This window comes from Schistocerca gregaria, chromosome 9 (genome assembly GCF_023897955.1).
Source record: "Schistocerca gregaria isolate iqSchGreg1 chromosome 9, iqSchGreg1.2, whole genome shotgun sequence".
In the NCBI taxonomy this organism is placed as follows: domain Eukaryota; kingdom Metazoa; phylum Arthropoda; class Insecta; order Orthoptera; family Acrididae; genus Schistocerca; species Schistocerca gregaria.
In genome coordinates, this window is record NC_064928.1 from 152,604,423 (window position 1) to 152,623,193 (window position 18,771).

At 43.1% G+C, this 18,771-nt stretch overlaps 1 protein-coding gene across 3 annotated transcripts in view; it reads left to right on the forward strand.

Moving 5' to 3' along the window:
* Positions 1-18,771, forward strand: part of LOC126291838 (connectin-like) — a 678,893-nt gene that overhangs the window by 363,509 nt on the left and 296,613 nt on the right. For all 3 annotated transcript variants that reach the window (XM_049985551.1, XM_049985552.1, XM_049985550.1), the window contains one exon: positions 15,522-15,559. The gene's annotated coding sequence lies outside the window, so the exon portion shown is untranslated. The remainder of the gene's footprint in view (positions 1-15,521; positions 15,560-18,771) is intronic.

The following is an 18,771-nucleotide window of genomic DNA, read 5'->3' on the forward strand; positions in this document are numbered from 1 at the left end:
CTCATGGAAAAAGGCAATTATTTGTAGTAGTTTAGGTGGGCATCCAATCTTCTGCAACAGTCTCAAAAGCCCATTTCTGCTCACTAAATCAAACGCTTTAACAAGGTCAATTAAAGCAATATAAAGTGGCCTCTGATGCTCACGACATTTCTCTTGTAGCTGTCTTAAGGAGATCATATCTACGGTTGATCGGCCAGGCCTGAAGCCACACTGAGATATACTACCACCAGAATGCTAAAGATATGATTAAGAGAACCTCGAACTTCAGCTACAAGAATAGCTTTTTGGTGAGAAGTACCTTCGGCGAAGACCATGCTTCCATACCCTTATTTAGCGTGAGAAGTTTGGAAGGTGCTGTAATTTGTCACCAACGTAAAAATTTGATTAAGAAGAAAATCCGAGGCAGTGGGTGGTAAACAACTTTATTATAATATCAGGGCCAGCGTAAATTATAATTATAAAATGTATTTATAACAATGATATTAGCAGTTATACGGTTTGTTGCAAATATAACTTAAGTTATAACGTTCTCTATAGATACACTTGCAAATGTGCCCCATTGCTTGGCAGTGAAACGTCCGGGACACAGTCAGTTTCTCTCCAGCTCTTTTGCAGCACTTAGAGTACCATGTATTCGTGCCGTAGTTGTTTTTGCATCAGGAACTGGTGAACAGAACACTTTATCTCAACGTTACCCTCTAAACGGTCAAGAGAGGATATGACTGGTGAACTAAGTGACCATATGATGTAGGACCGCCGAAAGAACACCTCCAAGGATTGTGCGACAGCCGCCGCTGTGGGCGAGCGGTTCTAGGCGCTTCAGTCTGGAACCACGCGACCGCTACGGTCGCAGGTTCGAATCCTGCCTCGGGCATGGATGTGTGTGATGTCCTTAGGTTTGTCAGGTTGAAGTAGCTCTACGTTTTAGGGGACTGATGACCTCAGATGTTAAGTCCCATATAGCTCAGAGCCATTTTTAGATTTAGCGAATAAATAACCTCCAGTGTGGTGGTGCAGTTCCTTGTTCAAACACTATCCATGCCTTAAATTCCTGTAACTGAGGTTCAACGTGAAGTTCCGACGTGTCTAGGTAAGCCTTTACCGTAATGGTAGGCTCAATGAAAAAAAAAAAACTGTCCAGTAATTGTCCATCACGCCACACCACACAGTTACGTCCTTGTTGTCTCTATTGTTTGCTGTATCACGGTGTGCTCCGACCGCTAGATTCGGACATGATTCCCTTTTTCTTTCCGTGATCCGGAGATGTCTGTCCTTCGAAAAAAAACTTTATTAAAAAATCCATTGAAACTTCCTGGCAGATTAAAACTGTGTGCCGGACCGACACTCAAACTCGGGACCTTTGCTTTTCGCGGGCAAGTGCTCTAGCGACTGAGCTACCCAAGCACGACTCACGCCTCTTTCTCACAGCTTTAATTCCGCCAGTGCCTTGTCTCTTATCTACCAAACTTCGCAGGAGAGCTTCTGTAGCTAGTAGCTGACAAGTTAAGAGTTAGAAGTCACACTGGTTCTTTCCACAGACTGGAGAGAGGCCTATTTCTAGTGCCGACGTGTGTCTAGTGTAAAGGGAAGTCTTGCGTAAGGCAGGTTTCCTGCGCGTCACCTTCAGCTATGACTCAAGTCACTTTAAGACTAGTTCTGTGACCAGAGGTCATAACGGAACATATCCGCCGGAAGTCCTTAACCCACCTCCTCTTAACTATAAGCTGCACCTTGATCTGAAATATTTTATAATTATAAATCTTGAGAATTATAACTCTAAAAAGATTCTCTGATAACGGAGATATACAAACAAATAAATTAAGTAGAGTAAATCGTGTATTATCAATCACGGGGTAAGTTCCTCTGAATGGAATGAGATACCGCCAAATTATTTGGGTTTAAAGACCTTAAATAATAGTACCCTGGTAAATATAATTAACATTTAAAATAATAGGGTATCTAATCCTAGTTTATTATTTAAATTTCACAGATTCATAAAAAGAGCCACAAATAAATTTTAACATTTCACATTACAAATTTATGTTTTAACCCTAATAATATAAACAATTGTTTTAACCAATAATATTCACTTGTATCAATCATATAACCGAAGCTGCTGGCACGAATTATGCCGATACTAAATCAATTGCTAAATCCAAAATCACTTGATAATTAAATCAAATTACTGCAAAAAGAAGATTTAGTTTAACAAAACTTACATATAATACAAAGAAAAAGTGAATAAACAAGCAAGAATAAAACTTTTAGGAATAAAAAATAAGAAATTTGAAAATTTATAAAATTAAGAAAAAATAAAAGATTCAAATATTTAAAAAAAAGGAAAAAATCAGAAACATTAACAAAAAAGAAGAAACGCACCCCATATGATCACAACAACTTCTCTATTATATATAAATAAAGATTAATATGGAACATGTATAGCAATAAATGTATTATATTCTTTGTTATTTAATCTTTCTTTTCACTAATAATAAAGAAAGATTAAATAATATAATAAATATATTTTATACAATTATGTAAATTAATACAATATGTTATTAATATAAAATTAAGTTTGTATTAAGTTAACTTAAATATCTAATAATTAAATAATCTAATTATAGATAATTCTATAATTATATTATTATAATTAATATAATTATTCATATTAATATAATATTTTATATTTAAAATTAATAACTTTATTTATTATATCCAATTATAATAATATTAAATTACATATTATTATATATATTATATTATAATAACCTATTTTCAGCTAAAACATAAGTAGCTATAATCCTCGGTAAATAAATGTATTAAAATAATCATTAGCTGCACGTATGGTAAGATCATTTTTTGACAAGTTTTTCTCCTCTGTACTTTGTTCACTAGGTTCTAGCTCACCTGTATTACATGTTCAATTCGATATTGTGATAGGGTATTCAAATCAGTCTGAGTTGATAAGTTTCAATAAAATGAACGTGATCAGAGGAGAATTCAAACGTTGAAGGAGAATCCACGAAAAGTACCAAATATACCTCTGCGGTACAACAATGGGCTAGGCGCTGCTCTGAGAGCCATATTAACGTATACAAACATTAGTAAAATCAACAAACAGCAATGACGAATTTCTTACTGGAAAAGGAGGAAAGAAGGTGCTATGGACATGTGTCCGCAAATGCATCGTTACCACGGTAGATGTCGCTGACGAATGAATGTTTCTCCGGCCACGTGCCGTACGTATGTGGTATTCATGTCGGGAATAAGTCGAGTCTGCGACCGTAATTGCCAGCGTGAGATTTACCCATTTCCAGCGACGCTGTTCGTCTCTGTACATGGATTTGTCCGTATAAGTCAGTTTGCCGGACCTGGTAATGCTCAGCAGTTCTACAAATTCATCACCTTTTGGACTACTCCTTTCCCCCTTCGCTTTTCCTCTCCTTTCCCCTTTTTCATTTTCTCGTCATCTGTCCTGTCCCCCCTCCCCCCCCCCCCCCACCCACCTGCTCTCGGCTGTAGTATGTCATATTTGCCAACTTTTTAGTGCAGTACTCCGGTGAATGTTCAGTGTTGTTATTCTTTCCAAATTGTTGCGAACTGAAACCATGCTGTCGCTTGGTGTGAATTTTATGTCTTTTGCGAACAGAAACCAAACTGTCGCCTGTTTTTTAATTGTCTGTCTATTATTTTAACTGTCTGCTTCATATGTATTTTATTTGCATCATCATCTCTTTGTTCTATGTTTTAAGTTCCACGATTTTTTCGCCATGTTACCATTTAAATCTCCGATTTTATCGCCTGTTTTCATTATTTATTATTTTCACCTTTTTAAAGCAAAGTCTGTAGGCTGAAGAGCGGCATACTAAGCTCTGGCAGCCCCTCTGTGGGGGGGATTAGAAATTAAATTAAGAAAAAAAAAGACTACTTCCAGGCGACGAAACCGCTCGCTTATATACGCGTAACGCTACAATTTCAACCCTGTAAAACTACGTCGAGATAACTGCTCGTTGTCAAAATGTAAAATTGTGTTCCTCAGATTGTTCTTAACTTTCTCGCCGTTGCTTGATAACATTAACCTGTTATTATGATTTAAAGAAATATATGTGAGAAGTACCGTGTGCTTTGAACGATTAAAATACGTTCCTCTATTTTTCCTTTCCACTGAGTATCGTCAACTGTAAACACTTTTACTTTATTCATTTTGAATAGGATACTAGTTATGGTAATATCAACCGTACTGCCAGCCGCTGTGGCCAAATGGTTCTAAGCGCTTCATTTCGGAACCGCGCTGCTGCTCCTACGGTCCCAGGTTCGAATTCTGCCTCATACATGGATGTGTTGATGTCCTTAGTTTAGTTAGGTTTAAGTGGTTCTACGTCTAGGGGACTGATGACCTCAGATGTTAAGTCCCATAGTGCTTAGAACCATTTGAAGCATTTTCAATCTTACTTCTGGGAATTGTAATCTGCAGCAAAGTAAAAGATGATATTCTGTTATTTTCTTCATTCGGACATACTGACGATAATACACATGTGTGTGAGTGGGTGTGTTTGTCTGTTGTTCCAGCTGGGATATTTATAGTATACATTTAACTGTAATGTAGAACATTTGTGTCTCCAACCTACGTTCTTACAAATATTGGGATGTATACCGTAATTACAATGGGACAATACATCTCACACTACCTTTCCTTTCGACGTACCAAACAAACCATCCATGAGAGAATGGGCATTGTACATTATTAAATCTAAATTTTGCTGTAGAAAAATATACGGTCTTTTTGATTATTTGTAATTTTTAATGCGATTTAGGTTTCACTCACTTGCGGCCGATTTTTGAATGCTGTGGTACTACTCAGTCCTGTCAGTGAATTCCAGCTATTGGCCACTAGCGACATCAAGTTTCTTTGCTCAGAAATCGCTCGGCCAAAAGGCAGATAACGAAGCGTCGAAGGAAGTGAACCATTCCGGCATCAGAGTCTAGTCTAATCACATTCATTAATAACGAGAAATGTCAAGGAAACATAAGTTAATAATGTTCTTTATGTAATACTCCGTGGTTTGTATTGTGTTCATTAAGTGACAGTGCGTGGCTTTAGTGTAACGTTCAGGAAGGCAGATAAACGCCGTCAACCTTGTCGGTATCTGTTGCCTTCTGGGTCTCGTGCACGAGAAGAGGGCGCTGGGTTTCACACGAAAGTTGTTTGCGGTATCGATATTTGCTCCTTAAAGAGAATATTCAGTCTCCAGTAAGATGCTAAAACTCTAGCTATGTATGAATCGCGTTCAATAAGTAGTGCAATACAAGTTTCCCTGAAGGCAGGTTGGCTTTATTCAGGATTTTTGTACACCATTGTATTGTATTGAATAGTATTGTATGTTAACTGGGGGCCTAGAAACGACGGATAGGCTCTGTCCCCGCCGCAGCAGCAGTGGTCCATAACCCCACGACGACTACCTCAGTCCACTTCACCCCTCCGCCACCCCACACAGAACCCAGTGTTATTGTCCGGTTCGGCCCCCGGTGGATCCCACCAGGGAACGTCTCACACCAGACGAGTGTAGCCCCTACGTTTGCTTGGTAGAGTAATGGTGGTGTACGCGTACGTGGAGAACTTGTTTGCGCAGTAATCGCCGAGGCGGAATAAGGGGAACCAGCCCGCATTCGCCGTCGCAGATGGAAAACCGCCTAAAAGCCATCCACAGACTGGCCGGCTCACCGGACCTCGACTCAAGTCCGCCGGGTGAACTCGTGCTGGGGACCAGGCGCTCCTTCCCGCCCGGAGAGCTGTGCCTTAGACCGCACGACCAACCGGGGGGGGGGGGGGGGGGCTGTACACCATATTATTCCCCTCTCTTTTAGCTATAAAATCCTATTTTTCAACATATTCTTCATTCAGTGTGACAGCCTTGTTCGAGCTTACTGCGAGGGCCCTTACGGCTGCAAGGTAGCAGTTCTACTGGTCGTCATGGAAGCCAACGTCTTGCTGGATCAGTGAGCTCCCCATCATCCATGGAAGTGCTGCCTGCTGAGTGTATCGTTCATTGGGGCAAACAGATGAAAGTCGAAAGTTGTGAAGCCCGGGCTGTGGTGGATCAGGACTAACAGTGCAATGAAGATTTTTGGGCTCCTCTTGGGTGCACAGACCTATGCGAGGCCTTGGTTTGCCATGGAGAACGGGAAGTTAGTTTGCATTTTTGTGGCCACGAACATGCTTAAGACCTTTCTTCAATTTCCTAATGGTAGCACAATACGTTTCGAGTTGATCGTTGCTGCATGAGGGAAGATATCAAAATAACTTCGTATAAGTCCTGAAGACTTTATCGGTTGAGGTGCGGCTTTGAACTTTTTCTTCCGGAGGAAAGGTTGTATGGCGGCACTTCATGGGTTGCCGTTTGGCTCCGTTTCGGAGTGATGAACCTCCAATCTATCGCCTGTGATGATGCTCGGCCAAAATTGCCACGATGACCCTCGTAATGTGCAAGTTTTTCCGCACAGATCGTCCTTCGTTGCTCTTTATGGTATTCTGTTGGGCAATGAGGTATCCAGCGGGCACACACTTTGTAGTACCCCACTTGCCGGTGTCATCACTACCAACAGAGACATACTGCTCTGTAGCGAGATGGTTGATTGTGGTCCTTCTATTAGCTTGAATGAGAGTGTCCACACGTTCCAACATTGCACCCAGACCAGACAGGTTTGCGCAACCTTATTACGAGAATGACAGACGCCTCGGTCAATGAGTCACCGTGCTTTTCTTCACTGCTAGGTCCCTGCAGACATTCTGCAAGTGCTTACGAATATCTGCGATGCTCTCGTCTTGCCCAAAAGTGACTCCGCGACAGCTCTCTGCTTGGGACGCGTCTCCGTTACAGACGTCGTTGTGAAGGCTACGTATGCCATCTGCACCTGTCGGAATCAAAATATAGTAGATGAAGCTGGAATATTCAAGTACGTTCCACAGCAAATAGATCATTTTTTTTAACAGAAACAGGCAGAGAAAGAAATGTCTTGCAATTCTTATTGAAAGCTCCTCGTAAGTAGAGGTTGTAACGTCCCCTTGGAAAAATTATGAATTACCGTGCTGGTAAACCTCTTACATTATTCAACGTACTCAGACAGTTTTCTCTTCACTTATTCTGATCATCACTAAACTGACACAATATTTTAGCTCAACGCAGTCTGATTTTCAATAATTCCTACAAAACAATGGCCCTGACTAACAATAACCTTTACCCTTCATAAATCACTTACCTCACAAAAATATTCGTTACTCGATCTATTGCAATACAGCGAGCGACAATACTGCCAGCTATATAAAAGATTCTAACTATTTAAGGCACTAACTACTGATAGGCGTAGCAAATGAAAGATTCTTATAGAGAACAAACAATGTGTTTACCTTAATAATGTTCAAAAGATCATGTTTACACATTTTCTTTTTCTGACGGACACACGTCCAGATCGTCCTCTCAAAACTCCGATATCTCTCTCTCTCTCTCTCTCTCTCTCCACATCCACCACTGCTGGCGGCTCACGCTACGTGCTGTTCACATCCAACAGCCCAACACTACACTAGCAAATATTCCAACAATGAGTCCAACCAGCGACAGACTGCACACTTCACAGTCAGTGATTTTCATACACAGCGCTACGTGGCGATAGCAATGTAAAAACCTAAATAGCATACTGATAAGGTCTGTGCCGATGTTGGCTCAAATACGAATATTAAAGGGCATGGTGGCAACAGGAGATTTAACTTTGGTATAAAAAGTGGCATAACGTTAACAGTACTTCACGTTGTGCTTGGAGTATAGGCAGAGAAAACGTATAACAACATATCTCGTAGCACCGGTAAAAGACATCTGGGTCGATCGTTGAAATTATGTGGACTGCAGTAGAATCAACGTGTCAGTTGAACCACGAAAATGACGGAGAACAAACCTGAGACATTCCTTTTAGTATACCTATGACGTCTGTTATTTCCGACATGTCCGAAAGAACAGGCACCATTGTGATCCTGCAGTCACTATGAATCAAGACAAAAAGAAGTTAAAGATATTAGCTGGCAGTGGGCCCATATTTATGTCAATGGAACATGTTGAAAATTTGTGCTGAACTGGCATTCAAACCCAGATCTCCTGCTTATTAGGCAGATACACTGACCATTACACCATCTAGGTACAACGGTGATAGAAACTACATATTCTGCCCTAGTACTCATCGATTCAGGCTTAATTTATCTACTTATTCCACCCACTAGTGATGTAGTGCCCCAGCCCATTAGCCTCATTACTCGCGGAATCTCGCCGATTCACGTAGGAGTTCGAGGTTTTGTGCATCTGCGCCACGCAGAATTAGCCGAGCGGTCTGGGCGCTGCAGTCATGGACTGTGCGGCTGGTCCCGGCGGAGGTTCGAGTCTTCTATCGGGCATGGGTGTGTGCGTTTGTCCTTTAGGGTAATTTAGGTTAAGTAGTGTGTAAGATTAGGGACTGATGATCTTAGCAAGCCCCATAAGATTTCTCACACATTTGAACATATAATCACCTTGATTATATATATGTGGTGCCTGTTTTTTCAGACGTGTCACCATGCTAGCAAAGGAACCTCCCCATTGCACCCCCCTCAGATTTTGTTATAAGTTGGCACAATGCATAGGCCTTGAAAAACTGAACACAGATCACTCGAGAAAACAGGAAGAAGTAGTGTGGAAATATGAAAAAAATAAGCAAAATATACAAACTGAGTAGTCCATACGCAAGATAGGCAACATCAAGGATAGTGTGAGCTCAGGAGCGCTGTGGTCCCGTGGTTAGCGTGAGCAGCTGCGCAACGAGAGGTCATTGGTTCAAGTCTTCCCTCGAGTGAAAAGTTTATTTTCTCCAAATTATGATCTGCCCCTTTCGCTCATTGACGTCTCTGTTCACTGTAATAAGTTTAATGTCTGTGTTTGGCGACCGCACCGCAAAACCGTGCGATTAGTTGACTAAAGGACGTGCCTCTCCAATGGGAACCGAAAACATTTGATCGCAAAGTCATAGGTCAACCGATTCCTCCACAAGAAAACACGTCTGATATATTCTATACGACACTGGTGACTGCATATGCGTCACATGACAGGAATATGTTGTCGACCCACCTAACTTGTACACTTGGCGAATGGGTAAAAAGATTCTTCTACCTTGCCCGATTTAGGTTTTCTTGTGGATGTGATAATCACTCCCAAAAAGTGATGAAAACATACGAGTTTATCACATAAACTGCAACAAATGAATGCAACAGTTTTACAGTCGCGCAGTTTTCCCTGTGCTCTGTCAAAACATATGTTTTTAACGTTTCTGCACTGTAGTCGACTGACGTCGTGTGTTTCGATGTTTGTTTAGGTGTAGCGTCCCCATTCTACGGCGCAATTACCTCGCATCGGACGGACGGACGGACAGATAATAATTGTCTGAAAATTAAAAACTTAAACTTTTCACTCAAGGGAAGACTTGAACCAAGGGCCTCTCGTTTCGCAGCTACTCACGCTAACCACGAAACCATAGCGCTTCTGAGCTCGTACTATCTTTGATGTTGCCTATCTTGCGCATAGAATACTCACTTCGTGTATTTTGCTTATTTTTTTCATAGTTCCACACAACTTCTTCCTGTTTTCTCGATCGATCTGAGTTCAGTTATTCAAGGCCTATCCACTGAGCCAACTTATAACTAAATCTGAGGGTGGTGCGATGGAGAGGTTCCCTTGTAAGGCGGTCCGTGCAGTTATGGATGACGCAGTGGTCAGCACATCTGCCTAGCAAGCAGGAGACTGGGTTCGAATCCCGGCCCGGCACAAATTTTCAACATGCCCCATTGATATAAATCAGTGCCCACTGCACCTAATATTTTATTTCGTTTGTGTTCTGGTTCCTCTTATTCACACAGACTTCAAGATATAGTTCTATATCGCTGTGTACACGAGTGTGGCATGTTGCCCAGGAGTCTCTGGTGGGCATGAGACAGGGACAAGTTCCGTGAAAGCCTGGCTGTCCTTGCATGGAGTCCTCGCTTTGGGAGAGAAAGAGAGAGAGCGGCTGTGCCACCCCGCGGCGGCGCGGCAGGTGGTGCGGTGTGTGGCGGAGGGGACCTGTTGCGCAACGGCCTCTCATCTGCATACGCATTACGGCGGCGGCGCCCGCCGCGCGTGTCGCCGGTGCGTCCCGGGCACGCCTCGTTTTCTGGGCGACTGCCCTCCCCTCCATCCACTGTTTACTGCGCGCTTAATGGCCTGCCGCTGAGAGACTGGGAGACACTCGCCGCCGAGAGAGCTTTAGTGTCCAGATAAAATAGTGACTGTGACTTAAAACCTGCAACTCCTCTTCACCATCATCGTTCCTCTCTCCATCCGCTTCCATTAACCTCTCCTACCACTTTCTCATATTCCGTTACACTTTCCTCCTCCCTCTTCCACCTCTCTTCACTTTCCTCCATGATCCAACTTATTTCCATACTTCTCCACAGTCTTCAGAGCCTCTTCTTATTTTACAAACATTTCTTCAACTCCTCCATCACATGTCCACTTTCACTGCACTCACTCTATACTTTTCCCAATCGTCTCTCTGGTCCATTGCCTCCACGACATCATTACCAACTGCCTTTCAGTCGTTAAGGGATATCAAGCAACCTTAGTAATCGGCAACTACAAGATCGAGAACGAAACACAAGAGACCGACTACGTGTTTAAAATCACAATATTCTTCTGTTTTATTGAAGACCCACCAGGGTAGCCGAGAGTGCAAATGCGCTGCTTTCTGGACTCGGGTAGGCGCGCCAGTCATAGATCGAATCCGCCCGGTGCATTAACGACGAGGATGTGGTTTTTAGGCGGTTTTTCACATCCTGCTAGGTGGATACTGGGCTGGTACCCACGTTCCGCCTCAGTTCCACGCATCGCAGATATTTGCAACTCGTTTGCACTACTTCACGATTTACACTAGATGCAGACAGCTTGGGTACACTGATTCTGTCCCGGGGGTACGGGGTGGCAGCAGGAAGGGCATCCAGCCACACCTAAAACTAACCTTGCCAAATCCGTTGTAACCACGCCGACCCTGCAATCTCTGTAGGACTATGGCGTCAGTGAAAGAAGAAGAAAGAAGATAGAATTCTTCTGTTTTATTGAACTTAAAACTTTTTTTCTGCATACAGATTCGCAGTGCTAATGTTGTGAGGGATCAACAGTCACTGTAGTGAATACAGCCGCTACGAAAGACTTGAAATCCGTCGCAATTGGAAATATGAGCCCGCATCTCGTGCGGTAGCGTTCTCGCTTCCCATGCCCGGTTTCCCAGTTTCGATTCCTGGAGGGGTCAGGGATTTTCTCCGTCTCGTGATGGCTGGGTGTTGTGTGACGTCCTTAGGTTAGTTAGGTTTAAGTAGTTCTAAGTTCTAGGGGACTGATGACCATAGATGTTAAGTCCCATAGTGCTCAGAGCCATTTGAACCATTTGGAAATATGATCCACACCCAGCTGTATAATGGAATTATGAGAGTGATAATTTGTAATGGACCGGGACTCGAACCCGGATTTCCCACTTTATGTGAGCGATCACCTTAACCACTTTGGCCTTCCGCTCACGACTTAAGGTTGGTCCCAGACTTCCATATGTTGTCTCTCCTATGTCACAACCTGTACTCGTATGCACTTTGTGTAATTCTCGTACAGGGGAGGCCATTTTAATAAAAAGTCCCGGCTCATCCTCAGCGGATGCTTAAGATACTGCACAGCCTGTATTGTTAAGAAGAACTAAGCAACGTTCCTTCGGACATACATTGTACAGCTGATGATTCCCCGTATTCTCAGCTGCAGATACATTTCATGTATTTCATGGCAAGTCTAGTCGCCATAGCGCCTCTTCCGAAACAACATTGCATCGTTTTTCTTCACTACACAGATACTTCAGTACCGCATATATCGGTCGTTACGAGGCCTGCGACTCATAAACAGAATGACTCCCCTCTATGGAATAACATTAATGGCATGTACGACTACAGGTGAGGCACACGGACGACGACATGTGGAAGTTTGGGTCTGGCAGTGAGTCGTATTCAAGTAGCCCAAGCAGTGAATCGAGCGCTCGCGCAGTACTTGAAATCGGGGTTCGAATCCGGAACCTGTACAAATGTTTATTGCTGTCATTCCATTCTGTAGCGGTAGGTGGCTCATATTCGCAACTGTGAATATACTCCATACTCGTACGTCGTCATCTATTCTCCTATTTCTCCTCCTTCTCAATCTCTTGTCTAATCTCTCTATTTTCTGCTCCATTTCCTTATCTTGTTGCTTTCTTCTATGACACTCCTGCTGTCCTTCCTTCTACACACCCACACCCCAACGTTTTGTACTCTTTTTTCGGATCCTCTATCACACACTTTCATTGCCCTCCAACTTACTCTTTGCTTATTCCAGTAGTCTCCCTAGCTGGTAATACCCCTTGCTCTTTCTCTTATTTCTCCCCCTCCTCCTACAAGTCCTTATCCTCTAGCATAGCATATTATGAGGGCTTTCCGGATAGTAAGGTCCGTTGCAACACGGAATGGAACCCATAGTGAAAGCTCCAGATGTCTTGGACGGTGTCTTTAGTACGCCCCTCGATCGCGTCACGTCGCATTTTTCAATTCTGAGTGCACGGTGATCACATAAAAATGCCTAAAAGATAGTGTCTCCCGCCAAATGTGATGGCCTGGTGAGAGATTTTCTCTGATGTCATGCTCCCCACATAATATAACTGTCACGCGTTTCTTTCTTCATGACAATTCTCGTCCACAATCCGCAGGAGCATGGAGATGACCCTGCAGTGTTTTTGATAGGAAGTGTTTGATCACCCACAATACAGCCAGTAGTCGGCTCCCCCTGAGTTTCGTATCTGCTCAAAGGACCCGCTGGCGATGAAGACAACATTTTAACATAGAAAACGAACTTCAGATCAGAGCAGAGAAGTGACGGGGAGCACAGGCTGACTTCTATGACAAAGGTATTTGAAAGTTGGTTCAACGTTATGATAGACGTCTAAATCGGAGCAGTGACTATGTAGAGACGTAGCTGGAAGGTTGCAAATAAAGCTGTTTTAATTTTCGCAGTAGTTTCTATTTAGCGCCCTATTGGACCCTACTTTCAGAATAGCCCTCGTATTTTTCTTCTCCTCCCTCTGTTCTTCTTTCACTTCTCCACTTAGTTTTCCTCTTATTATTTCTCATACTGTACATCTGCTGCCCGCATTTGGCTCTCTTATCTTTTGATAGCAAACATCCATGGCATGGCAGTATAATGGTAAAAAATAATAATTGCTACCCTTAAAGAATAGGATGCACTTGAGTTTTAGACACAGTTTAGAATCTTAGATGACTAAAATGCAGACAAATGTTCATAACATTTTATACTTGATGCAAGGGTTGCACAGACTTGGTAAACAGATTATGATGTTGCATAGGTGTATATGAATTTTCCCTAGCATTTGCAAGTCGTTGCGTTCAGCAAGGTGGCGATGCGCATTGCGCAAAGTCTTCGTATGAACTCCAACGCTTTCATCTTCATGGATACACTTGTGAGGTAATGTTGGTCATCTGGAAGTGCCATTGGCAGCCAACTTGACGTTTCTGAGTAGTGCTTTTGGAACTGCTGCAAAAGACACAGCTTTGTCATAAAATGTAACGTCACTTCGGTCCGCACACTGCTATCTTCGTAGGCCGGTGTTTAAAACAGAACTCAAGGCGAGCAGTGGCTTCCACATTTAGGGATGCCTTGGATAGGTCAACATATGGTTCTACAATGGAAGCAGTCAATCTCAAGGCCACACAGACTTACAGTATAGCTGCCAAGTTGCTGCAGTGTTCTCAAGTGTTGAAGCCTGAGAAGTTTAAGAAAGACTGCTAAATTTCGATGAGCATACTATTTAAACATCTTGGTGGTCGTTAGTTGTGACGATTCGATTCAAAGATATTATGATGATAGCTTCAGAGTATTACTGGACGATGAGGTGATCTATACTGCTGTTGAAGTGGCGCAAAATTTTCCGCTGTTCTCATATAATCGACGTGACAGGATTCCTCTGTCGCTCACGTTTATTTCAGCATTTATTGAGTGCAATTCTCTCCTGTTACCGACTAGCGATTGCTGGTCCAATAAGTAGTATAATTTGCCACTCATTCCAGCTCTATCGCATTAGCTGATATTGTATCTCTATCAGAAGCTTTTATTAACTATATCAGTTTATATGAGTCGTTAATTTCCGTTAACAGATCTAGCATAACCACAGCGTTTAACCGAGAGTCCAAGATAAGTTACTCCTACAGGTATGAGAGGAAACTGTTGCGTGCGTTACTTGTTCCACATCTGCCTCCTGACTTTTCAAATGTTTGATAGTTGTTCCCTTTTTTGTTTTATTGATGTAAAGGCTGATTTTCTGAGTGCAGCTCTCTAATCATAGAGTAATCGTACATTTGGGAAGTTATTTGACATCCTTTTCTAATATTCTTGAGAGAAAAATGAAAGAAGGTAAGTTGAGAAGCCATATTTTGACGGCCAGTGTTCAAATCGTCAGCTAGAACTGCTACAGTACGTCGCTTCATTGTGAGAGAGTATGTGAGCCAGCAGGTGATATCAAACACACACGACGAGGAACTTATACATTTTCTTAGGAGCTAATATGGTACTTGCCATTTACAGCTACTTGTACTTTTTTTGTTATGAATAACAATAATAACTTCTTTCCTACTTCACATATATACGATACTACTCTACACAAACTGCTCTCTTCCCTCTACTTTGACATCATATTTCATAGTTTTCACTTTATTCAAAATAAAATATTTTCGTTAACAAATGGTTCAAATGGCTCTGAGCACTATGGAACTTAACTTCTGAGGCCATCAGTCCCCTAGAACTGAGAACTACTTAAACCTAACTAAGCTAAGGACATCACACACATCAATGCCCGAGGCAGGATTCGAACCTGCGACCGTAGCGGTCGTGCGGTTCCAGAGTGTACCGCCCCGAACCGCTCGGCCACTTCGGCCGGCTTTTCGTTAACAGTGGCGACAACTTAGAAAGTTGTCTAAACTAATTAACGACGTCTAATAGATCACACTGCCACAAAAATATATACACTGAAGACCAAAAAACCATGGTATGTTGCAGTTGATCTAATCGTTAAACAGAGTGCGGGTTGCATTATGCTCTTGTTCTAGTTCTGTACTGTATTTGTATTTCTACACAAAATTACACTGTAGTGAACCTGTGCACAGTTTGTCGTTGTCGAATTGTGAGAATTCTGTACCTATTACCAAGTAGACTGCCTTACGTAATCCTTCACTACTCTATAATCTCTGTATTATTAGGTCAGTCATATGTATTTTATGCATACCTATTCCGTATGAAAGTAAAACTCCAAACCTGACGGTGATGCACGTCAGAACTTTCTGTTTTTATACTAGAACCTGTTACTGATCACAAAATAAAGGGAATCTCTTTTTGTTTCAGGAATCTACGTGGTGCCTGTTTTCGCCTGCTCGAGAAAAGTAAGTGAGCAACTTTATTGTCGTGAACAATACGTAAACTAGCAATTCCTTTTTCTGTCTAGCTACCTGTAGAATGGTTTGCAGCGAGATTTTTCAAGTGTTTAGGAATACTCCGAATTTACGTGAAGCACACAGGTTTCGAAGTCAGTATACAAGTATGGTTGAAATTGAAATATAAAACACTAAACAATGAAGACGCACAGTCATAGATCAGTCACTCAGTAAACAATTTCATATGCTTTTACGACATTGCAGACGACGAAAGAAGTTTTGAGCCATACTGTGCTTCATTTAATACTGAATCTTTTTTTTAAAGAAAAAGGAAGTAATTAAACAAATGAAAATTTATCTACAGCGGACTAATGTCTTGTAATGGAAATTCAGCTGCAATTAACATGCTTGACGGAGGGAGACTCCAACCCCGTCCTTCCCTTTCATCGTAAACACTCTTACCAGCTGAGCCATCTACTATGCTTCCTTTCGCGCATTACCTCTTCATTTGTTCAGTATCTCAGTTATGCCTTCAAAACTTCACATGCTGCTGATCTCGTTCCCCTTGTAGAAATGATCTTGCGGAGAGTTTCTTAGTTACATAAATATGTGACGTCTGTTTTTTTTCTGGTGTGGGGGGGGGGGGGGAGGAAAGGGAAGGGATTACTGACATCAGCTGCGTCGGGACATCACGTGGAATCAGTGATACTGTGTGAAAATGTGACGCCATGAATCCTACAGGTCTGTCCGTAAATCCGTAAGAGTACGAGAGAGTAGAAATCTCTTTTGAACAGCACGTTGCAAGGTTTCACAGACACGATCAATAATGTTCATGTCTGGGAAGTCAGGTCACCAGCGGGAAGTGCTTACGCTCAGAAGAGTGTTTCTGGAGCCACTGGGTAGCAAATATGGACGTGTAGGGTGTCGCATTGTCCTGCTGGAATTGGCCAAGTCCATCGGAATGCACAATGGACATGAATGGATGCAGATGATCAGAGAGGATGCTGACGTACGTGTCACCTGTCAGAATCGTATCTAGACGTATCAGGAGTCCCATATCACTCCAATTGCACACTCCCCACAACATTACAGAGCCTCCACCACCTTGAACAGCCCCTGCTCGCATGCAGGGTCCGTGGGTTCAAGAGGCTGTCTCCACACCCATACACGTCTATTCGCTCAATAAAATTTGAAAAGAGACTCATCCGACCAGGAAACATGTTTCCAGTCATCAGTAGCGCAATGTTGATGTTGACGGGTCCAGGTGAGGCGTAAAGCTTTGTGTCTTGCAGTCATCAAGAGTACACGAGTGGGCCTTCGGCTCCTAAAGTGCATATCGATGATGATTCGATGTACGATTCTCTTCAGTCGTCGTTCGTCCCGTTCGTGCAGGATCTTTCTCCGCCAACAGCGATGTCGGAGATTTGATGTTTTACCCGATTCCTGATACACATAGTACACTCGTGAAGTGTTCATCACGCAAAATCCCCACTCTGTCGTTACCTCGGTGATCCTGTGTCCAATTGCTCGTGCGCCAGCTATAACATCAAGTTCAGACTCACTTAAATCTTGATAACGATGCCATTGTAAGAGCAGTAATCGATTTAACAATTGCTCCAGACAGTTGTACATAGGCGTTGTCGGCTGCAGCGCCGTACTCTGCCTCTTTACATATCTCTGGGGGGAGCATTCCTATATTAGTTTCCTTGGTGGTTTAGTGTATGAATGCACGGTGGTTTGCGCACCTACCTAGTAATCAGCAGATCCCTGGTTCGAATCCCAGTCCAGTACCGATTTTCATTCGTCGCCGCTGATCCTGGTGCAGCTGACATCATTAATCCCTTCCCTTCCCTTTCCGTTCTCTCTGCCCCCCTCCCCCCCCTCCCCCACACTCTATCATTACTTTGCATGTACCACAGCTGCAGATTCTACGTGGACACCACTTGTTCATATATCCGATTCGCCTAGACGGGCAATAGAGACATCTTCTTCACTGCGGATGCACATGTGCGACCGACCTCCTCCTTGAATCTCTGAGAAACGAGCAAGGAGGAAATTGACAGGTCTGTGGATAGGTGGCCATCAGTGGAAATGTGGGTAGGCCTTGAGGCTTGCCGAGATGGCCCACGCAGCTGCGACAACCCTGTGTGACAGACGACGCGGAGGTTATGCACCTGTCTTGTAAGCAGGAGATTCTGGGTTCGAATACCTGTCTGGTACAAATTTCATTAGTCACCCCTGATTCCGTGCAATGTACCGATTCAATTGACATCAGCAATCTCCCCCCTTTCGTTTCCTTTCTCCCCGCCCTCCTCCCTCCAACTTCAATTTGTATATAAAGTTTGTTAGTTATAATCTAGGAGTCATTTATACAGGGTCAACTGGAACTCCAGCAGCAAACTTACAGACGTTGTCCAGCAATACCTTCTCACTATTTTGTTACAAGCGGCACACGGTCTCTGGCGGCTGTTTAAATAATTAAGTTTGTCCTCTTGCCCGAATTACGAGGTGCGTTCAATAAATAATGAAACACACCTTTTTTCTGAATGCAAGTTGATTTTGTTCAGGACTCCAGTACTCCATATTATTACTGTTGAATCATCGTCACCAGCTTTTACATCGTCTCCTTGTCGCTGTCGAGCTGTACCATGGGAAGCAAGGAGATAACACAATCTGCACACAATTAGTTCAAATGGCTCTGAGCACTATGGGACTCAACTACTGTGGTCATTAGTCCCCTAGAACTTAGAACTACTTAAACCTAACTAACCTAAGGACATCACACACATCCATGCCCGAGGCAGGATTCGAACCTGCGACCGTAGCAGCCGCACGGTTCCGGACTGCGCGCCTAGAACCGCGAGACCACCGCGGCCGGACACAATTAGTAACTGAGTTATTCATAAACAAAGAGCTTCTGAACTTAAGCTTCCATTTGCTGTGGTACATACTCTCCTATTTAGTCCAGTTTAGCCTCACTATAAGGTTTTTATATGCTGCCGGTCGCTGTGCGAGAGGCCACGTCTACAGTTCCGACTGGAACTCACTATGTGTAATAGACTCCAACTAACTCCAGCTAGCTACAACGAACTAAGTAATCCTCGGGTCCGCGGCGGCTGTCTACACACTTGGGGCCGAGAGGGCATTGGCGGCCTGTTTCCTATGAGTGAGTTTGTCGCTGGACTCGATCAATCTTCTTATGACCTCTATGCCGCATGGCG